This window comes from Corella eumyota, chromosome 6 (genome assembly GCF_963082875.1).
Source record: "Corella eumyota chromosome 6, kaCorEumy4.1, whole genome shotgun sequence".
In the NCBI taxonomy this organism is placed as follows: Eukaryota; Metazoa; Chordata; class Ascidiacea; order Phlebobranchia; family Corellidae; genus Corella; species Corella eumyota.
In genome coordinates, this window is record NC_137495.1 from 8259229 (window position 1) to 8268697 (window position 9469).

The 9469-nt window shown below is 38.6% G+C and overlaps 37 non-coding genes across 37 annotated transcripts; all 37 read right to left on the minus strand.

Annotated features, from left to right (window-relative positions):
* Window positions 1-48: 48 nt before the first annotated feature.
* On the minus strand, window positions 49-167 carry LOC145756877 (5S ribosomal RNA). The gene has a single exon (XR_014284975.1). It is a non-coding gene; the product is annotated as a 5S ribosomal RNA (ribosomal RNA).
* A 168-nt stretch (window positions 168-335) lies between these two features.
* On the minus strand, window positions 336-454 carry LOC145756897 (5S ribosomal RNA). The gene has a single exon (XR_014284994.1). It is a non-coding gene; the product is annotated as a 5S ribosomal RNA (ribosomal RNA).
* Window positions 455-508: 54 nt separating this feature from the next.
* On the minus strand, window positions 509-627 carry LOC145756568 (5S ribosomal RNA). Its single transcript, XR_014284680.1, has one exon. It is a non-coding gene; the product is annotated as a 5S ribosomal RNA (ribosomal RNA).
* A 168-nt stretch (window positions 628-795) lies between these two features.
* On the minus strand, window positions 796-914 carry LOC145756684 (5S ribosomal RNA). Its single transcript, XR_014284789.1, has one exon. It is a non-coding gene; the product is annotated as a 5S ribosomal RNA (ribosomal RNA).
* Window positions 915-1082: 168 nt separating this feature from the next.
* Window positions 1083-1201, minus strand: LOC145756721 (5S ribosomal RNA). The gene has a single exon (XR_014284825.1). It is a non-coding gene; the product is annotated as a 5S ribosomal RNA (ribosomal RNA).
* Window positions 1202-1367: 166 nt separating this feature from the next.
* LOC145756361 (5S ribosomal RNA) lies at window positions 1368-1486 on the minus strand. The gene has a single exon (XR_014284485.1). It is a non-coding gene; the product is annotated as a 5S ribosomal RNA (ribosomal RNA).
* Window positions 1487-1540: 54 nt separating this feature from the next.
* LOC145757076 (5S ribosomal RNA) lies at window positions 1541-1659 on the minus strand. The gene has a single exon (XR_014285161.1). It is a non-coding gene; the product is annotated as a 5S ribosomal RNA (ribosomal RNA).
* Window positions 1660-1827: 168 nt separating this feature from the next.
* Window positions 1828-1946, minus strand: LOC145756430 (5S ribosomal RNA). The gene has a single exon (XR_014284551.1). It is a non-coding gene; the product is annotated as a 5S ribosomal RNA (ribosomal RNA).
* A 54-nt stretch (window positions 1947-2000) lies between these two features.
* On the minus strand, window positions 2001-2119 carry LOC145756904 (5S ribosomal RNA). Its single transcript, XR_014285001.1, has one exon. It is a non-coding gene; the product is annotated as a 5S ribosomal RNA (ribosomal RNA).
* Window positions 2120-2287: 168 nt separating this feature from the next.
* Window positions 2288-2406, minus strand: LOC145756685 (5S ribosomal RNA). Its single transcript, XR_014284790.1, has one exon. It is a non-coding gene; the product is annotated as a 5S ribosomal RNA (ribosomal RNA).
* A 168-nt stretch (window positions 2407-2574) lies between these two features.
* LOC145758496 (5S ribosomal RNA) lies at window positions 2575-2693 on the minus strand. Its single transcript, XR_014286454.1, has one exon. It is a non-coding gene; the product is annotated as a 5S ribosomal RNA (ribosomal RNA).
* Window positions 2694-2855: 162 nt separating this feature from the next.
* LOC145756344 (5S ribosomal RNA) lies at window positions 2856-2974 on the minus strand. Its single transcript, XR_014284469.1, has one exon. It is a non-coding gene; the product is annotated as a 5S ribosomal RNA (ribosomal RNA).
* A 168-nt stretch (window positions 2975-3142) lies between these two features.
* On the minus strand, window positions 3143-3261 carry LOC145756962 (5S ribosomal RNA). The gene has a single exon (XR_014285054.1). It is a non-coding gene; the product is annotated as a 5S ribosomal RNA (ribosomal RNA).
* A 54-nt stretch (window positions 3262-3315) lies between these two features.
* Window positions 3316-3434, minus strand: LOC145756508 (5S ribosomal RNA). The gene has a single exon (XR_014284623.1). It is a non-coding gene; the product is annotated as a 5S ribosomal RNA (ribosomal RNA).
* A 168-nt stretch (window positions 3435-3602) lies between these two features.
* Window positions 3603-3721, minus strand: LOC145756949 (5S ribosomal RNA). Its single transcript, XR_014285043.1, has one exon. It is a non-coding gene; the product is annotated as a 5S ribosomal RNA (ribosomal RNA).
* A 54-nt stretch (window positions 3722-3775) lies between these two features.
* On the minus strand, window positions 3776-3894 carry LOC145756509 (5S ribosomal RNA). Its single transcript, XR_014284624.1, has one exon. It is a non-coding gene; the product is annotated as a 5S ribosomal RNA (ribosomal RNA).
* A 168-nt stretch (window positions 3895-4062) lies between these two features.
* LOC145756900 (5S ribosomal RNA) lies at window positions 4063-4181 on the minus strand. Its single transcript, XR_014284997.1, has one exon. It is a non-coding gene; the product is annotated as a 5S ribosomal RNA (ribosomal RNA).
* A 168-nt stretch (window positions 4182-4349) lies between these two features.
* On the minus strand, window positions 4350-4468 carry LOC145757095 (5S ribosomal RNA). The gene has a single exon (XR_014285179.1). It is a non-coding gene; the product is annotated as a 5S ribosomal RNA (ribosomal RNA).
* A 54-nt stretch (window positions 4469-4522) lies between these two features.
* LOC145756490 (5S ribosomal RNA) lies at window positions 4523-4641 on the minus strand. The gene has a single exon (XR_014284606.1). It is a non-coding gene; the product is annotated as a 5S ribosomal RNA (ribosomal RNA).
* Window positions 4642-4810: 169 nt separating this feature from the next.
* On the minus strand, window positions 4811-4929 carry LOC145756966 (5S ribosomal RNA). The gene has a single exon (XR_014285058.1). It is a non-coding gene; the product is annotated as a 5S ribosomal RNA (ribosomal RNA).
* A 54-nt stretch (window positions 4930-4983) lies between these two features.
* LOC145757031 (5S ribosomal RNA) lies at window positions 4984-5102 on the minus strand. The gene has a single exon (XR_014285119.1). It is a non-coding gene; the product is annotated as a 5S ribosomal RNA (ribosomal RNA).
* A 168-nt stretch (window positions 5103-5270) lies between these two features.
* Window positions 5271-5389, minus strand: LOC145756686 (5S ribosomal RNA). Its single transcript, XR_014284791.1, has one exon. It is a non-coding gene; the product is annotated as a 5S ribosomal RNA (ribosomal RNA).
* A 168-nt stretch (window positions 5390-5557) lies between these two features.
* On the minus strand, window positions 5558-5676 carry LOC145756655 (5S ribosomal RNA). Its single transcript, XR_014284762.1, has one exon. It is a non-coding gene; the product is annotated as a 5S ribosomal RNA (ribosomal RNA).
* A 168-nt stretch (window positions 5677-5844) lies between these two features.
* On the minus strand, window positions 5845-5963 carry LOC145758506 (5S ribosomal RNA). Its single transcript, XR_014286463.1, has one exon. It is a non-coding gene; the product is annotated as a 5S ribosomal RNA (ribosomal RNA).
* A 167-nt stretch (window positions 5964-6130) lies between these two features.
* On the minus strand, window positions 6131-6249 carry LOC145756858 (5S ribosomal RNA). Its single transcript, XR_014284956.1, has one exon. It is a non-coding gene; the product is annotated as a 5S ribosomal RNA (ribosomal RNA).
* A 163-nt stretch (window positions 6250-6412) lies between these two features.
* On the minus strand, window positions 6413-6531 carry LOC145756886 (5S ribosomal RNA). Its single transcript, XR_014284984.1, has one exon. It is a non-coding gene; the product is annotated as a 5S ribosomal RNA (ribosomal RNA).
* A 163-nt stretch (window positions 6532-6694) lies between these two features.
* On the minus strand, window positions 6695-6813 carry LOC145756534 (5S ribosomal RNA). Its single transcript, XR_014284647.1, has one exon. It is a non-coding gene; the product is annotated as a 5S ribosomal RNA (ribosomal RNA).
* A 168-nt stretch (window positions 6814-6981) lies between these two features.
* Window positions 6982-7100, minus strand: LOC145758508 (5S ribosomal RNA). Its single transcript, XR_014286465.1, has one exon. It is a non-coding gene; the product is annotated as a 5S ribosomal RNA (ribosomal RNA).
* A 167-nt stretch (window positions 7101-7267) lies between these two features.
* LOC145756912 (5S ribosomal RNA) lies at window positions 7268-7386 on the minus strand. Its single transcript, XR_014285008.1, has one exon. It is a non-coding gene; the product is annotated as a 5S ribosomal RNA (ribosomal RNA).
* A 54-nt stretch (window positions 7387-7440) lies between these two features.
* Window positions 7441-7559, minus strand: LOC145756831 (5S ribosomal RNA). Its single transcript, XR_014284930.1, has one exon. It is a non-coding gene; the product is annotated as a 5S ribosomal RNA (ribosomal RNA).
* Window positions 7560-7727: 168 nt separating this feature from the next.
* On the minus strand, window positions 7728-7846 carry LOC145756362 (5S ribosomal RNA). Its single transcript, XR_014284486.1, has one exon. It is a non-coding gene; the product is annotated as a 5S ribosomal RNA (ribosomal RNA).
* A 54-nt stretch (window positions 7847-7900) lies between these two features.
* LOC145756768 (5S ribosomal RNA) lies at window positions 7901-8019 on the minus strand. Its single transcript, XR_014284869.1, has one exon. It is a non-coding gene; the product is annotated as a 5S ribosomal RNA (ribosomal RNA).
* Window positions 8020-8187: 168 nt separating this feature from the next.
* Window positions 8188-8306, minus strand: LOC145757158 (5S ribosomal RNA). Its single transcript, XR_014285238.1, has one exon. It is a non-coding gene; the product is annotated as a 5S ribosomal RNA (ribosomal RNA).
* A 163-nt stretch (window positions 8307-8469) lies between these two features.
* LOC145756535 (5S ribosomal RNA) lies at window positions 8470-8588 on the minus strand. Its single transcript, XR_014284648.1, has one exon. It is a non-coding gene; the product is annotated as a 5S ribosomal RNA (ribosomal RNA).
* Window positions 8589-8756: 168 nt separating this feature from the next.
* LOC145758509 (5S ribosomal RNA) lies at window positions 8757-8875 on the minus strand. The gene has a single exon (XR_014286466.1). It is a non-coding gene; the product is annotated as a 5S ribosomal RNA (ribosomal RNA).
* Window positions 8876-9042: 167 nt separating this feature from the next.
* On the minus strand, window positions 9043-9161 carry LOC145756913 (5S ribosomal RNA). Its single transcript, XR_014285009.1, has one exon. It is a non-coding gene; the product is annotated as a 5S ribosomal RNA (ribosomal RNA).
* A 54-nt stretch (window positions 9162-9215) lies between these two features.
* Window positions 9216-9334, minus strand: LOC145756832 (5S ribosomal RNA). The gene has a single exon (XR_014284931.1). It is a non-coding gene; the product is annotated as a 5S ribosomal RNA (ribosomal RNA).
* Between the last annotated feature and the right edge of the window lie 135 nt (window positions 9335-9469).

The window sequence follows — 9469 nt, forward strand, 5'->3', positions numbered from 1 at the left end:
ATGACTTCTACATAAAGTACTTTCTAATATGCTAAAAAACTTGTAAAATGCCTACGACACCCGGTATTCCCAGGCGCTCACCCATCCAAGTACTAACCGGGCCCGACGTTGCTTAACTTCCCAGATCGAACGAGATGGGGTGTATTCAACGTGGTATAGTCGTAGGCAATGTGATGTGGTGAGCCAACATATTTAACATTAACCATGTATATTTAAAATAAAATATATGTCTTGCGTCGCTTGGCAATTATATCTAAATATATTCATTTTCAAAAATTTCGATAAAAATGACTTATACATAAAGTACTTTGTAATATGCTAAAAAACTTATAAAATGCCTACGACACCCGGTATTCCCAGGCGGTCACCCATCCAAGTACTAACCGGGCCCGAAGTTGCTTAACTTCCCAGATCAGACGAGATGGGGTGTATTTAACGTGGTATGGTCGTAGGCAATGTGATGTGGTGAGCCAACACATTTAACATTACCCAGGTATATTTAAAATAAAATCTACGACACCCGGTATTCCCAGGCGGTCACCCATCCAAGTACTAACCGGGCCCGACGTTGCTTAACTTCCCAGATCGGACGAGATGGGGTGTACTCAACGTGGTATGGTCGTAGGCAATGAGATTTGGTGAGCCAACACATTTATTATTAACCGTGTATATTTAAAATAAAATAAATGACTTGTGTCGCTTAGCAATTATATCAAATGTATTAATTTTAAAAAATTTTGATAAAAAATGACTTTTACATAAAGTACTTTTTAATATGCTAAAAAACTTATAAAACGCCTACGACACCCGGTATTCCCAGGCGGTCACCCATCCAAGTACTAACCGGGCCCGACGTTGCTTAACTTCCCAGATCGGACGAGATGGGGTGTACTCAACGTGGTATGTTCGTAGGCAATGTGATGTGGTGAGCCAACACATTTATCATTAACAGTGTATATTTAAAATAAAATAAATGACTTGCGTCGCTTAGCAATTATATCAAATATATTAGTTTTCAAAAATTTTGATAAAAAATGACTTCTACATAAAGTACTTTCTAATATTCTATAAAACTTATAAAATGCCTACGACACCCGGTATTCACAGGCGGTCACCCATCCAAGTACTAACCAGGCCCGACGTTGTTTAACTTCCCAGATCGGACGAGATGGGGTGTATTCAACGTGGTATGTTCGTAGGCAATGTGATGTGATGTGCCAACACATTTAAATTACCCAGGTATATTTAAAATAAAATAAATGACTTGCGTCGCTTAGCAATTATATCAAATATATTAATTTTCAAAAATTTCGATAAAAATGACTTATAAATAAAGTATTTTGTAATATGCTAAAAAACTTATAAAATGCCTACGACACCCGGTATTCCCAGGCGGTCACCCATCCAAGTACTAACCGGGCCCGACGTTGCTTAACTTCCCAGATCAGACGAGATGGGGTGTATTTAACGTGGTATGGTCGTAGGCAATGTGATGTGGTGAGCCAACACATTTAACATTACCCAGGTATATTTAAAATAAAATCTACGACACCCGGTATTCCCAGCCGGTCACCCATCCAAGTACTAACCGGGCCCGACGTTGCTTAACTTCCCAGATCGGACGAAATGGGGTGTACTCAACGTGGTATGGTCGTAGGCAATGTGATTTGGTGAGCCAACACATTTATTATTAACCGTGTATATTTAAAATAAAATAAATGACTTGCGTCGCTTAGCAATTATATCAAATGTATTAATTTTAAAAAATTTTGATAAAAAATGATTTTTACATAAAGTACTTTTTAATATGCTAAAAAACTTATAAAACGCCTACGACACCCGGTATTCCCAGGCGGTCACCCATCCAAGTACTAACCGGGCCCGACGTTGCTTAACTTCCCAGATCAGACGAGATGGGGTGTATTTAACGTGGTATGGTCGTAGGCAATGTGATGTGGTGAGCCAACACATTTAACATTACCCAGGTATATTTAAAATAAAATCTACGACACCCGGTATTCCCAGCCGGTCACCCATCCAAGTACTAACCGGGCCCGACGTTGCTTAACTTCCCAGATCGGACGAGATGGGGTGTACTCAACGTGGTATGGTCGTAGGCAATGTGATTTGGTGAGCCAACACATTTATTATTAACCGTGTATATTTAAAATAAAATAAATGACTTGCGTCGCTTAGCAATTATATCAAATGTATTAATTTTAAAAAATTTTGATAAAAAATGATTTTTACATAAAGTACTTTTTAATATGCTAAAAAACTTATAAAACGCCTACGACACCCGGTATTCCCAGGCGGTCACCCATCCAAGTACTAACCGGGCCCGACGTTGCTTAACTTCCCAGATCGGACGAGATGGGGTGTACTCAACGTGGTATGTTCGTAGGCAATGTGATGTGGTGAGCCAACACATTTATCATTAACCGTGTATATTTAAAATAAAATAAATGACTTGCGTCGCTTAGCAATTATATCAAATATATTAGTTTTCAAAAATTTTGATAAAAAATGACTTCTACATAAAGTACTTTCTAATATTCTATAAAACTTATAAAATGCCTACGACACCCGGTATTCCCAGGCGGTCACCCATCCAAGTACTAACCGGGCCCGACGTTGTTTAACTTCCCAGATCGGACGAGATGGGGTGTATTCAACGTGGTATGATCGTAGGCAATGTGATGTGCCAACACATTTAACAATACCCAGGTATATTTAAAATAAAATAAATGACTTGCGTCGCTTAGCAATTATATTAAATATATTAATTTTCAAAAATTTCGATAAAAATGACTTATACATAAGGTACTTTCTAATATGCTAAAAAACTTAAAAAATGCCTACGACACCCGGTATACCCAGGCGGTCACCCATCCAAGTACTAACCGGGCCCGACGTTGCTTAACTTCCCAGATCGGACGAGATGGGGTGTATTCAACGTGGTATGGTCGTAGGCAATGTGATGTGGTGAGCCAACACATTTATCATTAACCGTGTATATTTAAAATAAAATAAATGACTTGCGTCGCTTAGCAGTTATATCAAATATATTAATTTTCAAAAATTTTGATAAAAAATGACTTCTACATAAGGTACTTTTTAATATGCTAAAAAACTTATAAAACGCCTACGACACCCGGTATTCCCAGGCGGTCACCCATCCAAGTACTAACCGGGCCCGACGTTGCTTAACATCCCAGATCAGACGAGATGGGGTGTATTCAACGTGGTATGGTCTTAGGCAATGTGATGTGGTGAGCCAACACATTTAACATTACCCAGGTATATTTAAAATAAAATCTACGACACCCGGTATTCCCAGGCGGTCACCCATCCAAGTACTAACCGGGCCCGACGTTGCTTAACTTCCCAGATCGGACGAGATGGGGTGTATTCAACGTGGTATAGTCGTAGGCAATGTGATGTGATGAGCCAACATATTTAACATTAACCATGTATATTTAAAATAAAATATATGACTTGCGTCGCTTGGCAATTATATCTAAATATATTAATTTTCAAAAATTTCGATAAAAATGACTTATGCATAAAGTACTTTCTAATATGCCAAAAAACTTATAAAATGCCTACGACACCCGGTATTCCCAGGCGGTCATCCATCCAAGTACTAACCGGGCCCGACGTTGCTTAACATCCCAGATCAGACGAAATGGGGTGTATTCAACGTGGTATGGTCGTAGGCAATGTGATGTGGTGAGCCAACACATTTAACATTACCCAGGTATATTTAAAATAAAATCTACGACACCCGGTATTCCCAGGCGGTCACCCATCCAAGTACTAACCGGGCCCGACGTTGCTTAACTTCCCAGATCGGACGAGATGGGGTGTATTCAACGTGGTATAGTCGTAGGCAATGTGATGTGGTGAGCCAACACATTTATCATTAACCGTGTATATTTAAAATAAAATAATTGACTTGCGTCGCTTAGCAGTTATATCAAATATATTAATTTTCAAAAATTTTGATAAAAAATGACTTCTACATAAGGTACTTTTTAATATGCTAAAAAACTTATAAAACGCCTACGACACCCGGTATTCCCAGGCGGTCACCCATCCAAGTACTAACCGGGCCCGACGTTGCTTAACTTCCCAGATCGGACGAGATAGGGTGTACTTAACGTGGTATGGTCGTAGGCAATGTGATGTGGTGAGCCAACACATTTATCATTAACCGTGTATATTTAAAATAAAATAAATGACTTGCGTCGCCTAGCAATTATATCAAATACATTAATTTTCAAAAATTTTGATAAAAAATGACTTCTACATAAAGTACTTTCTAATATGCTAAAAAACTTGTAAAATGCCTACGACACCCGGTATTCCCAGGCGCTCACCCATCCAAGTACTAACCGGGCCCGACGTTGCTTAACTTCCCAGATCAGACGAGTTGGGGTGTATTTAACGTGGTATGGTCGTAGGCAATGTGATGTGGTGAGCCAACACATTTAACATTACCCAGGTATATTTAAAATAAAATCTACGACACCCGGTATTCCCAGGCGGTCACCCATCCAAGTACTAACCGGGCCCGACGTTGCTTAACTTCCCAGATCGGACGAGATGGGGTGTATGCAACGTGATATGGTCGTAGACAATGTGATGTGATGAGCCAACATATTTAACATTAACCATGTATATTTAAAATAAAATATATGACTTGCGTCGCTTGGCAATTATATCTAAATATATTAATTTTCAAAAATTTCGATAAAAATGACTTATGCATAAAGTACTTTCTAATATGCAAAAAAAACTTATAAAATGCCTACGACACCCGGTATTCCCAGGCGGTCATCCATCCAAGTACTAACCGGGCCCGACGTTGCTTAACATCCCAGATCAGACGAGATGGGGTGTATTCAAAGTGGTATGGTCGTAGGCAATGTGATGTGGTGAGCCAACACATTTAACATTACCCAGGTATATTTAAAATAAAATCTACGACACCCGGTATTCCCAGGCGGTCACCCATCCAAGTACTAACCGGGCCCGACGTTGCTTAACTTCCCAGATCGGACGAGATAGGGTGTACTCAACGTGGTATAGTCGTAGGCAATGTGATGTGGTGAGCCAACATATTTAACATTAACCGTGTATATTTAAAATAAAATAAATGACTTGTGTCGCTTAGCAATTATATCAAATGTATTAATTTTAAAAAATTTTGATAAAAAATGACTTTTACATAAAGTACTTTTTAATATGCTAAAAAACTTATAAAACGCCTACGACACCCGGTATTCCCAGGCGGTCACCCATCCAAGTACTAACCGGGCCCGACGTTGCTTAACTTCCCAGATCGGACGAGATGGGGTGTACTCAACGTGGTATGTTCGTAGGCAATGTGATGTGGTGAGCCAACACATTTATCATTAAATGTGTATATTTAAAATAAAATAAATGACTTGCGTCGCTTAGCAATTATATCAAATATATTAGTTTTCAAAAATTTTGATAAAAAATGACTTCTACATAAAGTACTTTCTAATATTCTATAAAACTTATAAAATGCCTACGACACCCGGTATTCCCAGGCGGTCACCCATCCAAGTACTAACCGGGCTCGACGTTGCTTAACTTCCCAGATCGGACGAGATGGGGTGTACTCAACGTGGTATGGTCGTAGGCAATGTGATTTGGTGAGCCAACACATTTATCATTAACCGTGTATATTTAAAATAAAATAAATGACTTGCGTCGCTTAGCAGTTATATCAAATATATTAATTTTCAAAAATTTTGATAAAAAATGACTTCTACATAAAGTACTTTTTAATATGCTAAAAAACTTATAAAACGCCTACGACACCCGGTATTCCCAGGCGGTCACCCATCCAAGTACTAACCGGGCCCGACGTTGCTTAACTTCCCAGATCGGACGAGATGGGGTGTACTCAACGTGGTATGGTCGTAGGCATTGTGATTTGGTGAGCCAACACATTTATTATTAACCGTGTATATTTAAAATAAAATAAATGACTTGTGTCGCTTAGCAATTATATCAAATATATTAATTTTCAAAAATTTCGATAAAAATGACTTATACATAAGGTACTTTCTAATATGCTAAAAAACTTATAAAATGCCTACGACACCCGGTATTCCCAGGCGGTCACCCATCCAAGTACTAACCGGGCCCGACATTGCTTAACTTCCCAGATCGGACGAGATGGGGTGTACTCAAGGTGGTGTGGTCGTAGGCAATGTGATGTGCCAACACATTTATCATTACCCGTGTATATTTAAAATAAAATAAATGACTTGCGTCGCCTAGCAATTATATCAAATATATTAATTTTCAAAAATTTTGATAAAAAATGACTTCTACATAAAGTACTTTCTAATATGCTAAAAAACTTATAAAATGCCTACGACACCCGGTATTCCCAGGCGGTCACCCATCCAAGTACTAACCGGGCCCGACGTTGCTTAACTTCCCAGATCGGACGAGATGGGGTGTACTCAAGGTGGTGTGGTCGTAGGCAATGTGATGTGCCAACACATTTATCATTACCCGTGTATATTTAAAATAAAATAAATGACTTGCGTCGCTTAGCAATTATATCAAATATATTAGTTTTCAAAAATTTTGATTAAAAATGACTTCTACATAAAGTACTTTCTAATATGCTAAAAAACTTATAAATTGCCTACGACACCCGGTATTCCCAGGCGGTCACCCATCCAAGTACTAACCGGGCCCGACGTTGCTTAACTTCCCAGATCGGACGAGATGGGGTGTACTCAAGGTGGTATGGTCGTAGGCAATGTGATTTGGTGAGCCAACACATTTATTATTAACCGTGTATATTTAAAATAAAATAAATGACTTGTGTCGCTTAGCAATTATATCAAATGCATTAATTTTTAAAAATTTTGATAAAAAATGACTTTTACATAAAGTACTTTTTAATATGCTAAAAAACTTATAAAACGCCTACGACACCCGGTATTCCCAGGCGGTCACCCATCCAAGTACTAACCGGGCCCGACGTTGCTTAACTTCCCAGATCGGACGAGATGGGGTGTACTCAACGTGGTATGGTCGTAGGCAATGTGATTTGGTGAGCCAACACATTTATTATTAACCGTGTATATTTAAAATAAAATAAATGACTTGTGTCGCTTAGCAATTATATCAAATATATTAATTTTCAAAAATTTCGATAAAAATGACTTATACATAAGGTACTTTCTAATATGCTAAAAAACTTATAAAATGCCTACGACACCCTGTATTCCCAGGCGGTCACCCATCCAAGTACTAACCGGGCCCGACGTTGCTTAACATCCCAGATCAGACGAGATGGGGTGTATTCAACGTGGTATGGTCGTAGGCAATGTGATGTGGTGAGCCAACACATTTAACATTACCCAGGTATATTTAAAATAAAATCTACGACACCCGGTATTCCCAGGCGGTAACCCATCCAAGTACTAACCGGGCCCGACGTTGCTTAACTTCCCAGATCGGACGAGATGGGGTGTATTCAACGTGGTATAGTCGTAGGCAATGTGATGTGGTGAGCCAACATATTTAACATTAACCATGTATATTTAAAAAAAAATATATGTCTTGCGTCGCTTGGCAATTATATCTAAATATATTCATTTTCAAAAATTTCGATAAAAATGACTTATACATAAAGTACTTTGTAATATGCTAAAAAACTTATAAAATGCCTACGACACCCGGTATTCCCAGGCGGTCACCCATCCAAGTACTAACCGGGCCCGACGTTGCTTAACTTCCCAGATCAGACGAGATGGGGTGTATTTAACGTGGTATGGTCGTAGGCAATGTGATGTGGTGAGCCAACACATTTAACATTACCCAGGTATATTTAAAATAAAATCTACGACACCCGGTATTCCCAGGCGGTCACCCATCTAAGTACTAACCGGGCCCGACGTTGCTTAACTTCCCAGATCGGACGAGATGGGGTGTACTCAACGTGGTATGGTCGTAGGCAATGTGATTTGGTGAGCCAACTCATTTATTATTAACCGTGTATATTTAAAATAAAATAAATGACTTGTGTCGCTTAGCAATTATATCAAATGTATTAATTTTAAAAAATTTTGATAAAAAATGACTTTTACATAAAGTACTTTTTAATATGCTAAAAAACTTATAAAACGCCTACGACACCCTGTATTCCCAGGCGGTCACCCATCCAAGTACTAACCGGGCCCGACGTTGCTTAACTTCCCAGATCGGACGAGATGGGGTGTACTCAAGGTGGTGTGGTCGTAGGCAATGTGATGTGCCAACACATTTATCATTACCCGTGTATATTTAAAATAAAATAAATGACTTGCGTCGCTTAGCAATTATATCAAATATATTAGTTTTCAAAAATTTTGATTAAAAATGACTTCTACATAAAGTACTTTCTAATATGCTAAAAAACTTATAAATTGCCTACGACACCCGGTATTCCCAGGCGGTCACCCATCCAAGTACTAACCGGGCCCGACGTTGCTTAACTTCCCAGATCGGACGAGATGGGGTGTACTCAAGGTGGTATGGTCGTAGGCAATGTGATTTGGTGAGCCAACACATTTATTATTAACCGTGTATATTTAAAATAAAATAAATGACTTGTGTCGCTTAGCAATTATATCAAATGCATTAATTTTTAAAAATTTTGATAAAAAATGACTTTTACATAAAGTACTTTTTAATATGCTAAAAAACTTATAAAACGCCTACGACACCCGGTATTCCCAGGCGGTCACCCATCCAAGTACTAACCGGGCCCGACGTTGCTTAACTTCCCAGATCGGACGAGATGGGGTGTACTCAACGTGGTATGGTCGTAGGCAATGTGATTTGGTGAGCCAACACATTTATTATTAACCGTGTATATTTAAAATAAAATAAATGACTTGTGTCGCTTAGCAATTATATCAAATATATTAATTTTCAAAAATTTCGATAAAAATGACTTATACATAAGGTACTTTCTAATATGCTAAAAAACTTATAAAATGCCTACGACACCCTGTATTCCCAGGCGGTCACCCATCCAAGTACTAACCGGGCCCGACGTTGCTTAACATCCCAGATCAGACGAGATGGGGTGTATTCAACGTGGTATGGTCGTAGGCAATGTGATGTGGTGAGCCAACACATTTAACATTACCCAGGTATATTTAAAATAAAATCTACGACACCCGGTATTCCCAGGCGGTAACCCATCCAAGTACTAACCGGGCCCGACGTTGCTTAACTTCCCAGATCGGACGAGATGGGGTGTATTCAACGTGGTATAGTCGTAGGCAATGTGATGTGGTGAGCCAACATATTTAACATTAACCATGTATATTTAAAAAAAAATATATGTCTTGCGTCGCTTGGCAATTATATCTAAATATATTCATTTTCAAAAATTTCGATAAAAATGACTTATACATAA